At 39.6% G+C, this 15,627-nt stretch overlaps 3 long non-coding RNA genes across 3 annotated transcripts; all 3 read left to right on the forward strand.

The window, feature by feature from the left end:
- The first annotated feature begins 572 nt into the window (after nucleotides 1-572).
- LOC143414001 (uncharacterized) lies at nucleotides 573-1,573 on the forward strand. Its single transcript, XR_013094560.1, has 2 exons — nucleotides 573-815; nucleotides 1,096-1,573. It is a non-coding gene; the product is annotated as an uncharacterized LOC143414001 (long non-coding RNA).
- A 5,482-nt stretch (nucleotides 1,574-7,055) lies between these two features.
- Nucleotides 7,056-8,074, forward strand: LOC143413984 (uncharacterized). Its single transcript, XR_013094550.1, has 2 exons — nucleotides 7,056-7,316; nucleotides 7,597-8,074. It is a non-coding gene; the product is annotated as an uncharacterized LOC143413984 (long non-coding RNA).
- Nucleotides 8,075-13,601: 5,527 nt separating this feature from the next.
- On the forward strand, nucleotides 13,602-14,602 carry LOC143413999 (uncharacterized). The gene is made up of 2 exons (XR_013094558.1): nucleotides 13,602-13,844; nucleotides 14,125-14,602. It is a non-coding gene; the product is annotated as an uncharacterized LOC143413999 (long non-coding RNA).
- Nucleotides 14,603-15,627: the final 1,025 nt, after the last annotated feature.

Below are 15,627 nucleotides of genomic sequence, written 5' to 3' on the forward strand. Positions count from 1 at the left end.
GAGGTCTGTGCAAGTTCAGGAGCTGTCTGTGTCTGCTTTAAGGCCACTGTTGTTGTGCTAGTGACAGCAGTGTCCTGGCAAAACCTCAGTTCTGCACCTGCTGACAGTGAGCATAGGGCAATGACATTATCTACAAAATTACATAGCCTTCCTATGGTGGCATTTTCGGCGTAATCAGACCGCAACTGTTGCCACTGCTCATGTGTAACATTATTTAGCAATTCCTCTAGCAGTGGCCTAACATCATTTGCAGGAGTGGAATGACTCCTGACATTGTCTGGATTGCTCCTAGCTGTGTTGTTGTCCATTTTGCTTCAATATCTATTTGTTTGCTGTTAATGTCTTCTCTCTGTTTGTTAAAGCGAGCGTTAGAAAAAACAGAGTTGCAGAGGGCTATTTATAGGTTTTTGTCTGTATGACGTCTTTGAAGCCCCGCCCACTTCAAGTGTGACGTCTTTGAAGCCTTTGATCTAAGCCCCGCCCACTTCGAGCAAAAAAAGAATGCGCTCGGAGAGTGTGGTTTGTTTGTCTCTCTCTCTCTCTCTCCCCCCCCCCCCAAGCTTCATCACAGCCTCCCATAATAATAACTTTAGTAATGGTAGCAGTTAAAATATTGTCTGGTTTCATTTGGAACAACGATAGTTGTTTCGTTTATCGTTGATTGTTGATCTATTACAGTCGACCAGGTGACAACAATCACGTTGAAAAATCATTTATTTATAGTTGGCCGGAAACTAAAGCTGCTGTCACTTGGACTATTCCGTAGCACCCACCCGAGTAGTCGTCCTCGTCCCTGCACTGCACGTCGATCTCAGGTAAGAATGTATTTATTTAGTCATTGTTTGAATGCTGAATTTGGAAAAACAGTCAAGATTGCTTGATATTTATAGTCTATTAAAATGTATATTATAGTATATTTAAAATGTGGGGAAAATTTCTCAATAGAAATGTCTAAAATATCATAATTTGGTTCCCAAGTATAAATAACATTTAAAGCTATCTTGGACAGAAGGAAAAGAGTATGTATTTCTTAGAAAACGCGAAATCTGCACAAACATACCATTTTCATGTCATAATGTTCTTTCTGTTATAAAGCTATATTAGCAAAGGTGCTGTAAAGTTGTTAGCAGTGTGTCAGCTTGGTGACCTGCCACAGAGTACCTTTGTGACGTCATTCGCTATGCTCCAGATCGGATGGGTGGTGCAGGACGCCCGACGACTCTCATCTATATACAATTCCCAGCAGCAGACAACTCCAACATTCTGTATTTAATATTTGAATATATATTTTTTAATTTTCTGTCTGTGTGCCAAGGTGAGCTATGCACCTGTTTATTGTTACCTGCTGTGTCTCATGTTAAGAAAACATGTATGGTCAAAATAAAAACACTAGCTTTTAGTGTACAGGATGGATGTGAATGTTAGTGAACAAAACAGGCCTGCTGTATATCAGATGATGTGTATATTCTTAATGTTTTTATGCTTACAAAACTCTACTCAAGTTTCTTTTAAAGTTTTTGCTTGCATTTCCTACACAAATGTCAAAATAATAAAAAATCTTTGTGCACTGATACATGGTCTCACATTTTTATCTATTCAGCTGCTGTGTGATGCACACCAGTGGTCCTCACTGCGCAATGTTAAAAGAAAGGCTTCATTTTTATCAGCTGGTTTTCACATAGGCCAAACATCTCTAAGGATATTTCTCCATTGTCTATAAATACATGTCAACAACATGTAGCAACAACTACTACTGATTCATACATGTCCATCACTTTGGATGAGTGCATGTTTTTTTGCACACTGTCATCCTGTGCACTGTTCCAGCATGATTAGACCTTAGCGATGAACCTTGTTGCCAAAAAGCAAAGCCAGTGGGAGCAACATCTTCCAGAGCTAAAGCTCCGTTCACCAGCACTACTGGTGAGCCTTGTCTATAACAATGCCATGTTTACATCACATACCAAATGTAGTCATTTTTTTTTTAAATTAACAGAATGATATATAGGATGTGATACTGATTACATAGTACTGATCCTCACCTGAGTACATTTTGTTTTATAATTTCCCTGAGGTCCAGAACATCTCCATCATAATGATCATATCTTGTTTGGGGATGCTGCCCTGCCACACAGTTTGTAGGCCTCAAAAACCTGTTGATCTCAGTACACCTGCAGATTCAAGGAGACATACTTTTACAGGTGACAGTATGTACTAAAGTATATGTAATTTAAACTTTTTTCATAACATTATGAAGTTGTGTGATATGCGAGTGAGAGATTATGACAAACATCCAGAAAAGTCTTGTGATCATGCAGTCATGTCTGAAACTTCTCCCACACCGAGTGCAAGACAGGGTGGAAAAACCCTTTAATTCATAGTGTTCTTGTTGCAGTGAAACGCTAAAAGATTTAAAACAAAAAATAAGGGCACATAAAGTGACACTGCTTGCTTTTTGCAAACTACTTTCACAAAAAGCCCATTATGGATTATGCTCAAGTACACTGTTGTGTAAAATTTACTTTAGTAAATTTACTTGTTTCATGCTTGGTCATGCAAGTTCTGTAAGTGAGTGAAAATAATTCCACAATTTCTTTTAGACATTATTAGACACTCTAAGCTTTTTGAAAAAGAAAATGATCAAATTGTAACACAGAGTGTGGTCAGACTGCTTTTGTTACACACAAATACCTGTACACGTTTGTAAATCTTAGTTTACGCTAAGAGATCAGAGGAGAAGGGTGGAGTGCCCACTCCAGGTCAGGGATGAGTTCCTCCTCCAAGTGGAAGAGTTTAAGTATCTCAGGGTCTTGTTCACGAGTGATGGGAGAAGGGAGCAGGAGATCGACAGACAGATTGGTGCTCTCAATTTACTGGTCAATCTAGGTCCCTACCCTCACCTGTGGTCACGAGCTGTGGGTAGTGACTGAAAGAACAAGACTGCAGATACAAATGGCTAATATGAGCTTCCTCAGACGCGTGGATGGCCTCTCCCTTAGAGGGGAGGCCAAGTGGCTTCTTTCCACATGGAAAGAAGCCACTTGAGGTGGTTCGGGCATCTGAGAAGAACACCTCCTGGGGTGAGGTGATCCGGGCATGTCCCACTGAGAGGAGGCCCCCGTGCCTTGGTGTTCCCCCAAACAAGCTGAAGGAGGTGGGTGGGGAGAGGGAGGTCTGGGCTTCTTTGCTTGGGCTGCTGCCCCCGTGATCCGCGATCCAGTAGAGTTGAGTATGTGGGTTACGCCCATTAAAAACTTGCCAGATTTTCTAATACAATACCAAACAGCACATTCTGCTATTCACTCTTGCTTTGAGCTTTGATACCCAGGTGCTCCAGTCATGTTCCTGATTGATACAAGTTTGATTTACTGAATACTAGCTAAGCAATCTAAGCAATCTACAGAATCTACAGAATCAACAAATTTCTTCCAGTCAGCGAATGCTGCATATAATTTTATTTTTTGCTTGTTGCAACGTGCATAAAATTAAAAGGTTAAAACTAATGAAACTAGTTTTGAATTTTTTTTTTCAGTTGATTCAATTTTATATCATGAAATATGCAGAAAAAATAGAATTGGGCTGAAAGGTCTAATGCTTCATAACGTATTCAGGTTGTGTATCATATTTTTTAAAAGTAACTAAGTAAGAAAGTAACAAATTACTTACAAAAATAAGCAATCAGTAAAGTAATGGGATTAATTTCTTGGAGAAGTAATCAGTAATTAGTAAATAATTACTATTTTCAAGTAACTTGACCAACACAGGGTATTACCGTATGAAGTGGCAGATGTTAAAGAAACTGTTCGGCTACATATCCAGTAGGTGGTGCAGACGACTGTCAGGATCCACTAATTCACCACAGTCAGAGTCTTTTGGATTACCTCTGCATCAGCTGAAGGAGTTAGTTTATTTAGTTTTTTGGTTATGTCATAGAATAAAAAGGCCCACATTTTGGAAGGATTTAAGCCCATAAATAAACAGCAGAAATATCCATGTATAGAAAACCTTTTTCTATTAGAAAAAATTCTAATAATGTATAGATACATATCAATACTCAATAACTCATTGTTCCACTTACAATAGCTGTAAGTGCAGCTTACCATGACTTGAGTGTTATCTCACACATCAACCACGGTAAAGCGTGTTATAGACAAGCCAGCCCACTGTGACCATTTCATGCTTTGCCTCTTTCAAAGTGTGAAATATACATGCATGCAAAAATTGCAGTAAGCTGTGGTTACAGCAGAGGGAGACATTTTATTTCAAGCCAAAGTGAAAAGAACCACAGGAAAGCATTTAAAAATGAAATTATTAACACATTTACAATTAAATATACATCAGCTGCCTAGCACTGCTCTGCTCACTACTGTGATATGGAGTTGCACACAAGTGTTTCTGTTTGCAACACTTTGCAAGATGTTGAAAGAGATGGAAGGAAAGATCTTACTGTGAACTAGCTCCGGCCTTGAGTTGAATTATTTCTTCAAGAAGTCACTTGGATGAGTGACGAAATGTTTCTCCCACACATAGGGTTTTAGATAGCACCTCCTCTCCTGACTTAGCTTGTTTTTGTTTGTTATTTTGGCCTGTGTTCACCAGGGAGTTAAGTTTTCAGTGGAGACAAATAAACCACCGTTCACTTAATAAATTGTTTTTTCTTCCCAAACCGTCACTTCCTTTTTAACCCTTATGCTACGTTCCTGTACCCCTAGACTGGGGCGTAACACATCTGAAATGAAAAGCCTGTAAACGTGTGTTCCAGCCTCCTGACTTTGCTGGCACTCGGTCTTCATACTCGACTCCAGATCTGGACTTGTGTTGAACTCGACTGAGGTGGTCTGATCAGACACAGCGCTGCTGTTTGCTGCAGCTGTCCAAAAATCACAGACAAAGTCAGGAATGTTTTTACCTCGTCTAGCTGCTCTGTGTGTGTGTGTGTGTGTGTGTGTGTGTACAGGTCACATGACAGCACAGCATTTTCTACCCACAGTTTGAACTGAGCAAGAAATAACAAATGTATTTATTCAACTTACAGACAATAAAAAAACAAACAGAAATCAGTGTAAAATTTAATAACTTTTATTGATGTTAACTTTTTAAAAAGTTATTAAAAAGAAAACCCCAACAGAAAAACCCCTCTGAGCAAGCACTTGGCGACAGTGGGGAAGAAAAACTCCCTTTTAAGAGGGAGAAACTTCCGGCAGAACCAGGCTCAGTGAGGGGACAGCCATCTGCCGCGACCGTTCCAAGGGGTTATCACAATTTTTTTCTACAATGCATCAACCTTGTTTTGTCTCCTGGTGAAACAAAACAGTCGGCCTATAGATGAGAAAAACCGACGTATGCAACTTGGCTTCTTCGAAAGTTTGGCTGCCTCTTCTATGAAAATTTTAACAATCGTATTGTCGACTGTTGGTTCATTTAATTCCATGTTTTGCAGAACTACTTCTGCCTCTTGCCACTGTTTACACAGGGCTTTGAAAATCACCTTCTCAAAGTTTTTGAACTTCCTTAAGGGGATTTGATCAATTTCATCCCTGATTTTAGCCCAGATTTTTTCACTAAGCCTCTTGTAGATGGTTAAAACTCTTTCTGGACTTATGACTTTACCTGATTTTTTTATAACCCGCTTAACTAGTTCTTCCATACATGTTTCCACAAAAAATCGGTATTTTTCTTTGTTTTGAGACAATTCATCCTTTGCTACCAAAGGGTGTTTTTTGAATTGATTTTGCATGCTGGCTTCATGTTGAGCCGAGGATTTCTTTGGGGTTACATCATTTTCCAAAGAGGTTCCTGCTTTATCTACAGCCTGCGTGGTGTCACGGTTTTTCTTGTCTATTGGAGTTCTGGGCTCGTCAGATGTATCAATGATATTTGTGGCAACATTTTCTGCTGTGTTGTTCACGTTGACTGTTGTTTTCTGTTGTTCAGGAGCTGTCTGTGTCTCCTTTGAGGCCACTGTTGTTGTGATGTTTTCTGTGATGTTGATCAAATCCCTTGTTTTCTGTAGAATCACAGCCTTAATGTGATCTGCCAGCGATGCATTATCCTCTGAGTTTTCAGGTGTTTCCATGGTATTTTGGATATTAGTGATAAGTGTGGCACCAGCGGAATTTTCTGCTGTGCTGTTCACGTTGACTGTTGCTTTCTGTAAAATAACAACTGGCACACAGATTAGATTTCCCATGATGCGGTCACCTGTGTTAGAGGTCTGTGCAAGTTCAGGAGCTGTTTCTGTCTCCTCTAAGGCCACTGTTGTTGTGCTATTTTCTGGGATGTTTAACAAATCCATTGCTTGCTGTAGAATCACAGCCTTAATTTGATCTGCCAGCGATGCATAATCCTCTGAGTTTTCAGTTGTTTCCGTGGTATTTTGGATATTAGTGATAAATGTGACATCAGCGGAATTTTCTGCTGTGCTGTGCAAGTTGGCTGTTGTTTCCTGTGAAATATGAGCTGGCATTTCCGTGTTGCGGTCAACTGTGTTAGAGGTCTGTGCAAGTTCAGGAGCTGTCTGTGTCTGCTTTAAGGCCACTGTTGTTGTGCTAGTGACAGCAGTGTCCTGGCAAAACCTCAGTTCTGCACCTGCTGACAGTGAGCATAGGGCAATGACATTATCTACAAAATTACATAGCCTTCCTATGGTGGCATTTTCGGCGTAATCAGACCGCAACTGTTGCCACTGCTCATGTGTAACATTATTTAGCAATTCCTCTAGCAGTGGCCTAACATCATTTGCAGGAGTGGAATGACTCCTGACATTGTCTGGATTGCTCCTAGCTGTGTTGTTGTCCATTTTGCTTCAATATCTATTTGTTTGCTGTTAATGTCTTCTCTCTGTTTGTTAAAGCGAGCGTTAGAAAAAACAGAGTTGCAGAGGGCTATTTATAGGTTTTTGTCTGTATGACGTCTTTGAAGCCCCGCCCACTTCAAGTGTGACGTCTTTGAAGCCTTTGATCTAAGCCCCGCCCACTTCGAGCAAAAAAAGAATGCGCTCGGAGAGTGTGGTTTGTTTGTCTCTCTCTCTCTCTCTCTCTCTCTCTCCCCCCCCCCCCAAGCTTCATCACAGCCTCCCATAATAATAACTTTAGTAATGGTAGCAGTTAAAATATTGTCTGGTTTCATTTGGAACAACGATAGTTGTTTCGTTTATCGTTGATTGTTGATCTATTACAGTCGACCAGGTGACAACAATCACGTTGAAAAATCATTTATTTATAGTTGGCCGGAAACTAAAGCTGCTGTCACTTGGACTATTCCGTAGCACCCACCCGAGTAGTCGTCCTCGTCCCTGCACTGCACGTCGATCTCAGGTAAGAATGTATTTATTTAGTCATTGTTTGAATGCTGAATTTGGAAAAACAGTCAAGATTGCTTGATATTTATAGTCTATTAAAATGTATATTATAGTATATTTAAAATGTGGGGAAAATTTCTCAATAGAAATGTCTAAAATATCATAATTTGGTTCCCAAGTATAAATAACATTTAAAGCTATCTTGGACAGAAGGAAAAGAGTATGTATTTCTTAGAAAACGCGAAATCTGCACAAACATACCATTTTCATGTCATAATGTTCTTTCTGTTATAAAGCTATATTAGCAAAGGTGCTGTAAAGTTGTTAGCAGTGTGTCAGCTTGGTGACCTGCCACAGAGTACCTTTGTGACGTCATTCGCTATGCTCCAGATCGGATGGGTGGTGCAGGACGCCCGACGACTCTCATCTATATACAATTCCCAGCAGCAGACAACTCCAACATTCTGTATTTAATATTTGAATATATATTTTTTAATTTTCTGTCTGTGTGCCAAGGTGAGCTATGCACCTGTTTATTGTTACCTGCTGTGTCTCATGTTAAGAAAACATGTATGGTCAAAATAAAAACACTAGCTTTTAGTGTACAGGATGGATGTGAATGTTAGTGAACAAAACAGGCCTGCTGTATATCAGATGATGTGTATATTCTTAATGTTTTTATGCTTACAAAGCTCTACTCAAGTTTCTTTTAAAGTTTTTGCTTGCATTTCCTACACAAATGTCAAAATAATAAAAAATCTTTGTGCACTGATACATGGTCTCACATTTTTATCTATTCAGCTGCTGTGTGATGCACACCAGTGGTCCTCACTGCGCAATGTTAAAAGAAAGGCTTCATTTTTATCAGCTGGTTTTCACATAGGCCAAACATCTCTAAGGATATTTCTCCATTGTCTATAAATACATGTCAACAACATGTAGCAACAACTACTACTGATTCATACATGTCCATCACTTTGGATGAGTGCATGTTTTTTTGCACACTGTCATCCTGTGCACTGTTCCAGCATGATTAGACCTTAGCGATGAACCTTGTTGCCAAAAAGCAAAGCCAGTGGGAGCAACATCTTCCAGAGCTAAAGCTCCGTTCACCAGCACTACTGGTGAGCCTTGTCTATAACAATGCCATGTTTACATCACATACCAAATGTAGTCATTTTTTTAAAATTAACAGAATGATATATAGGATGTGATACTGATTACATAGTACTGATCCTCACCTGAGTACATTTTGTTTTATAATTTCCCTGAGGTCCAGAACATCTCCATCATAATGATCATATCTTGTTTGGGGATGCTGCCCTGCCACACAGTTTGTAGGCCTCAAAAACCTGTTGATCTCAGTACACCTGCAGATTCAAGGAGACATACTTTTACAGGTGACAGTATGTACTAAAGTATATGTAATTTAAACTTTTTTCATAACATTATGAAGTTGTGTGATATGCGAGTGAGAGATTATGACAAACATCCAGAAAAGTCTTGTGATCATGCAGTCATGTCTGAAACTTCTCCCACACCGAGTGCAAGACAGGGTGGAAAAACCCTTTAATTCATAGTGTTCTTGTTGCAGTGAAACGCTAAAAGATTTAAAACAAAAAATAAGGGCACATAAAGTGACACTGCTTGCTTTTTGCAAACTACTTTCACAAAAAGCCCATTATGGATTATGCTCAAGTACACTGTTGTGTAAAATTTACTTTAGTAAATTTACTTGTTTCATGCTTGGTCATGCAAGTTCTGTAAGTGAGTGAAAATAATTCCACAATTTTTTTTAGACATTTTTAGACACTCTAAGCTTTTTGAAAAAGAAAATGATCAAATTGTAACACAGAGTGTGGTCAGACTGCTTTTGTTACACACAAATACCTGTACACGTTTGTAAATCTTAGTTTACGCTAAGAGATCAGAGGAGAAGGGTGGAGTGCCCACTCCAGGTCAGGGATGAGTTCCTCCTCCAAGTGGAAGAGTTTAAGTATCTCAGGGTCTTGTTCACGAGTGATGGGAGAAGGGAGCAGGAGATCGACAGACAGATTGGTGCTCTCAATTTACTGGTCAATCTACGTCCCTACCCTCACCTGTGGTCACGAGCTGTGGGTAGTGACTGAAAGAACAAGACTGCAGATACAAATGGCTAATATGAGCTTCCTCAGAAGCGTGGATGGCCTCTCCCTTAGAGGGGAGGCCAAGTGGCTTCTTTCCACATGGAAAGAAGCCACTTGAGGTGGTTCGGGCATCTGAGAAGAACACCTCCTGGGGTGAGGTGATCCGGGCATGTCCCACTGAGAGGAGGCCCCCATGCCTTGGTGTTCCCCCAAACAAGCTGGAGGAGGTGGGTGGGGAGAGGGAGGTCTGGGCTTCTTTGCTTGGGCTGCTGCCCCCGTGATCCGCGATCCAGTAGAGTTGAGTATGTGGGTTACGCCCATTAAAAACTTGCCAGATTTTCTAATACAATACCAAACAGCACATTCTGCTATTCACTCTTGCTTTGAGCTTTGATACCCAGGTGCTCCAGTCATGTTCCTGATTGATACAAGTTTGATTTACTGAATACTAGCTAAGCAATCTAAGCAATCTACAGAATCTACAAATTTCTTCCCGTCAGCGAATGCTGCATATAATTTTATTTTTTGCTTGTTGCAACGTGCATAAAATTAAAAGGTTAAAACTAATGAAACTAGTTTTGAATTTTTTTTTTCAGTTGATTCAATTTTATATCATGAAATATGCAGAAAAAATAGAATTGGGCTGAAAGGTCTAATGCTTCATAACGTATTCAGGTTGTGTATCATATTTTTTAAAAGTAACTAAGTAAGAAAGTAACAAATTACTTACAAAAATAAGCAATCAGTAAAGTAATGGGATTAATTTCTTGGAGAAGTAATCAGTAATTAGTAAATAATTACTATTTTCAAGTAACTTGACCAACACAGGGTATTACCATATGAAGTGGCAGATGTTAAAGAAACTGTTCGGCTACATGTCCAGTAGGTGGTGCAGACGACTGTCAGGATCCACTAATTCACCACAGTCAGAGTCTTTTGGATTACCTCTGCATCAGCTGAAGGAGTTAGTTTATTTAGTTTTTTGGTTATGTCATAGAATAAAAAGGCCCACATTTTGGAAGGATTTAAGCCCATAAATAAACAGCAGAAATATCCATGTATAGAAAACCTTTTTCTATTAGAAAAAATTCTAATAATGTATAGATACATATCAATACTCAATAACTCATTGTTCCACTTACAATAGCTGTAAGTGCAGCTTACCATGACTTGAGTGTTATCTCACACATCAACCACGGTAAAGCGTGTTATAGACAAGCCAGCCCACTGTGACCATTTCATGCTTTGCCTCTTTCAAAGTGTGAAATATACATGCATGCAAAAATTGCAGTAAGCTGTGGTTACAGCAGAGGGAGACATTTTATTTCAAGCCAAAGTGAAAAGAACCACAGGAAAGCATTTAAAAATGAAATTATTAACACATTTACAATTAAATATACATCAGCTGCCTAGCACTGCTCTGCTCACTACTGTGATATGGAGTTGCACACAAGTGTTTCTGTTTGCAACACTTTGCAAGATGTTGAAAGAGATGGAAGGAAAGATCTTACTGTGAACTAGCTCCGGCCTTGAGTTGAATTATTTCTTCAAGAAGTCACTTGGATGAGTGACGAAATGTTTCTCCCACACATAGGGTTTTAGATAGCACCTCCTCTCCTGACTTAGCTTGTTTTTGTTTGTTATTTTGGCCTGTGTTCACCAGGGAGTTAAGTTTTCAGTGGAGACAAATAAACCACCGTTCACTTAATAAATTGTTTTTTCTTCCCAAACCGTCACTTCCTTTTTAACCCTTATGCTACGTTCCTGTACCCCTAGACTGGGGCGTAACACATCTGAAATGAAAAGCCTGTAAACGTGTGTTCCAGCCTCCTGACTTTGCTGGCACTCGGTCTTCATACTCGACTCCAGATCTGGACTTGTGTTGAACTCGACTGAGGTGGTCTGATCAGACACAGCGCTGCTGTTTGCTGCAGCTGTCCAAAAATCACAGACAAAGTCAGGAATGTTTTTACCTCGTCTAGCTGCTCTGTCTGTGTGTGTGTGTGTGTGTGTGTGTGTGTGTGTGTGTGTGTGTGTGTGTGTACAGGTCACATGACAGCACAGCATTTTCTACCCACAGTTTGAACTGAGCAAGAAATAACAAATGTATTTATTCAACTTACAGACAATAAAAAAACAAACAGAAATCAGTGTAAAATTTAATAACTTTTATTGATGTTAACTTTTTAAAAAGTTATTAAAAAGAAAACCCCAACAGAAAAACCCCTCTGAGCAAGCACTTGGCGACAGTGGGGAAGAAAAACTCCCTTTTAAGAGGGAGAAACTTCCGGCAGAACCAGGCTCAGTGAGGGGACAGCCATCTGCCGCGACCGTTCCAAGGGGTTATCACAATTTTTTTCTACAACGCATCAACCTTGTTTTGTCTCCTGGTGAAACAAAACAGTCGGCCTATAGATGAGAAAAACCGACGTATGCAACTTGGCTTCTTCGAAAGTTTGGCTGCCTCTTCTATGAAAATTTTAACAATCGTATTGTCGACTGTTGGTTCATTTAATTCCATGTTTTGCAGAACTACTTCTGCCTCTTGCCACTGTTTACACAGGGCTTTGAAAATCACCTTCTCAAAGTTTTTGAACTTCCTTAAGGGGATTTGATCAATTTCATCCCTGATTTTAGCCCAGATTTTTTCGCTAAGCCTCTTGTAGATGGTTAAAACTCTTTCTGGACTTATGACTTTACCTGATTTTTTTATAACCCGCTTAACTAGTTCTTCCATACATGTTTCCACAAAAAATCGGTATTTTTCTTTGTTTTGAGACAATTCATCCTTTGCTACCAAAGGGTGTTTTTTGAATTGATTTTGCATGCTGGCTTCATGTTGAGCCGAGGATTTCTTTGGGGTTACATCATTTTCCAAAGAGGTTCCTGCTTTATCTACAGCCTGCGTGGTGTCACGGTTTTTCTTGTCTATTGGAGTTCTGGGCTCGTCAGATGTATCAATGATATTTGTGGCAACATTTTCTGCTGTGTTGTTCACGTTGACTGTTGTTTTCTGTTGTTCAGGAGCTGTCTGTGTCTCCTTTGAGGCCACTGTTGTTGTGATGTTTTCTGTGATGTTGATCAAATCCCTTGTTTTCTGTAGAATCACAGCCTTAATGTGATCTGCCAGCGATGCATTATCCTCTGAGTTTTCAGGTGTTTCCATGGTATTTTGGATATTAGTGATAAGTGTGGCACCAGCGGAATTTTCTGCTGTGCTGTTCACGTTGACTGTTGCTTTCTGTAAAATAACAACTGGCACACAGATTAGATTTCCCATGATGCGGTCACCTGTGTTAGAGGTCTGTGCAAGTTCAGGAGCTGTTTCTGTCTCCTCTAAGGCCACTGTTGTTGTGCTATTTTCTGGGATGTTTAACAAATCCATTGCTTTCTGTAGAATCACAGCCTTAATTTGATCTGCCAGCGATGCATAATCCTCTGAGTTTTCAGTTGTTTCCGTGGTATTTTGGATATTAGTGATAAATGTGACATCAGCGGAATTTTCTGCTGTGCTGTGCAAGTTGGCTGTTGTTTCCTGTGAAATATGAGCTGGCATTTCCGTGTTGCGGTCAACTGTGTTAGAGGTCTGTGCAAGTTCAGGAGCTGTCTGTGTCTGCTTTAAGGCCACTGTTGTTGTGCTAGTGACAGCAGTGTCCTGGCAAAACCTCAGTTCTGCACCTGCTGACAGTGAGCATAGGGCAATGACATTATCTACAAAATTACATAGCCTTCCTATGGTGGCATTTTCGGCGTAATCAGACCGCAACTGTTGCCACTGCTCATGTGTAACATTATTTAGCAATTCCTCTAGCAGTGGCCTAACATCATTTGCAGGAGTGGAATGACTCCTGACATTGTCTGGATTGCTCCTAGCTGTGTTGTTGTCCATTTTGCTTCAATATCTATTTGTTTGCTGTTAATGTCTTCTCTCTGTTTGTTAAAGCGAGCGTTAGAAAAAACAGAGTTGCAGAGGGCTATTTATAGGTTTTTGTCTGTATGACGTCTTTGAAGCCCCGCCCACTTCAAGTGTGACGTCTTTGAAGCCTTTGATCTAAGCCCCGCCCACTTCGAGCAAAAAAAGAATGCGCTCGGAGAGTGTGGTTTGTTTGTCTCTCTCTCTCTCTCTCTCTCTCTCCCCCCCCCCCCCCCCCCCCCCCCCCAAGCTTCATCACAGCCTCCCATAATAATAACTTTAGTAATGGTAGCAGTTAAAATATTGTCTGGTTTCATTTGGAACAACGATAGTTGTTTCGTTTATCGTTGATTGTTGATCTATTACAGTCGACCAGGTGACAACAATCACGTTGAAAAATCATTTATTTATAGTTGGCCGGAAACTAAAGCTGCTGTCACTTGGACTATTCCGTAGCACCCACCCGAGTAGTCGTCCTCGTCCCTGCACTGCACGTCGATCTCAGGTAAGAATGTATTTATTTAGTCATTGTTTGAATGCTGAATTTGGAAAAACAGTCAAGATTGCTTGATATTTATAGTCTATTAAAATGTATATTATAGTATATTTAAAATGTGGGGAAAATTTCTCAATAGAAATGTCTAAAATATCATAATTTGGTTCCCAAGTATAAATAACATTTAAAGCTATCTTGGACAGAAGGAAAAGAGTATGTATTTCTTAGAAAACGCGAAATCTGCACAAACATACCATTTTCATGTCATAATGTTCTTTCTGTTATAAAGCTATATTAGCAAAGGTGCTGTAAAGTTGTTAGCAGTGTGTCAGCTTGGTGACCTGCCACAGAGTACCTTTGTGACGTCATTCGCTATGCTCCAGATCGGATGGGTGGTGCAGGACGCCCGACGACTCTCATCTATATACAATTCCCAGCAGCAGACAACTCCAACATTCTGTATTTAATATTTGAATATATATTTTTTAATTTTCTGTCTGTGTGCCAAGGTGAGCTATGCACCTGTTTATTGTTACCTGCTGTGTCTCATGTTAAGAAAACATGTATGGTCAAAATAAAAACACTAGCTTTTAGTGTACAGGATGGATGTGAATGTTAGTGAACAAAACAGGCCTGCTGTATATCAGATGATGTGTATATTCTTAATGTTTTTATGCTTACAAAACTCTACTCAAGTTTCTTTTAAAGTTTTTGCTTGCATTTCCTACACAAATGTCAAAATAATAAAAAATCTTTGTGCACTGATACATGGTCTCACATTTTTATCTATTCAGCTGCTGTGTGATGCACACCAGTGGTCCTCACTGCGCAATGTTAAAAGAAAGGCTTCATTTTTATCAGCTGGTTTTCACATAGGCCAAACATCTCTAAGGATATTTCTCCATTGTCTATAAATACATGTCAACAACATGTAGCAACAACTACTACTGATTCATACATGTCCATCACTTTGGATGAGTGCATGTTTTTTTGCACACTGTCATCCTGTGCACTGTCCCAGCATGATTAGACCTTAGCGATGAACCTTGTTGCCAAAAAGCAAAGCCAGTGGGAGCAACATCTTCCAGAGCTAAAGCTCCGTTCACCAGCACTACTGGTGAGCCTTGTCTATAACAATGCCATGTTTACATCACATACCAAATGTAGTCATTTTTTTTAAATTAACAGAATGATATATAGGATGTGATACTGATTACATAGTACTGATCCTCACCTGAGTACATTTTGTTTTATAATTTCCCTGAGGTCCAGAACATCTCCATCATAATGATCATATCTTGTTTGGGGATGCTGCCCTGCCACACAGTTTGTAGGCCTCAAAAACCTGTTGATCTCAGTACACCTGCAGATTCAAGGAGACATACTTTTACAGGTGACAGTATGTACTAAAGTATATGTAATTTAAACTTTTTTCATAACATTATGAAGTTGTGTGATATGCGAGTGAGAGATTATGACAAACATCCAGAAAAGTCTTGTGATCATGCAGTCATGTCTGAAACTTCTCCCACACCGAGTGCAAGACAGGGTGGAAAAACCCTTTAATTCATAGTGTTCTTGTTGCAGTGAAACGCTAAAAGATTTAAAACAAAAAATAAGGGCACATAAAGTGACACTGCTTGCTTTTTGCAAACTACTTTCACAAAAAGCCCATTATGGATTATGCTCAAGTACACTGTTGTGTAAAATTTACTTTAGTAAATTTACTTGTTTCATGCTTGGTCATGCAAGTTCTGTAAGTGAGTGAAAATAATTCCACAATTTTTTTTAG

Source organism: Maylandia zebra, linkage group LG19 (assembly GCF_041146795.1).
Source record: "Maylandia zebra isolate NMK-2024a linkage group LG19, Mzebra_GT3a, whole genome shotgun sequence".
Taxonomy (NCBI): domain Eukaryota; kingdom Metazoa; phylum Chordata; class Actinopteri; order Cichliformes; family Cichlidae; genus Maylandia; species Maylandia zebra.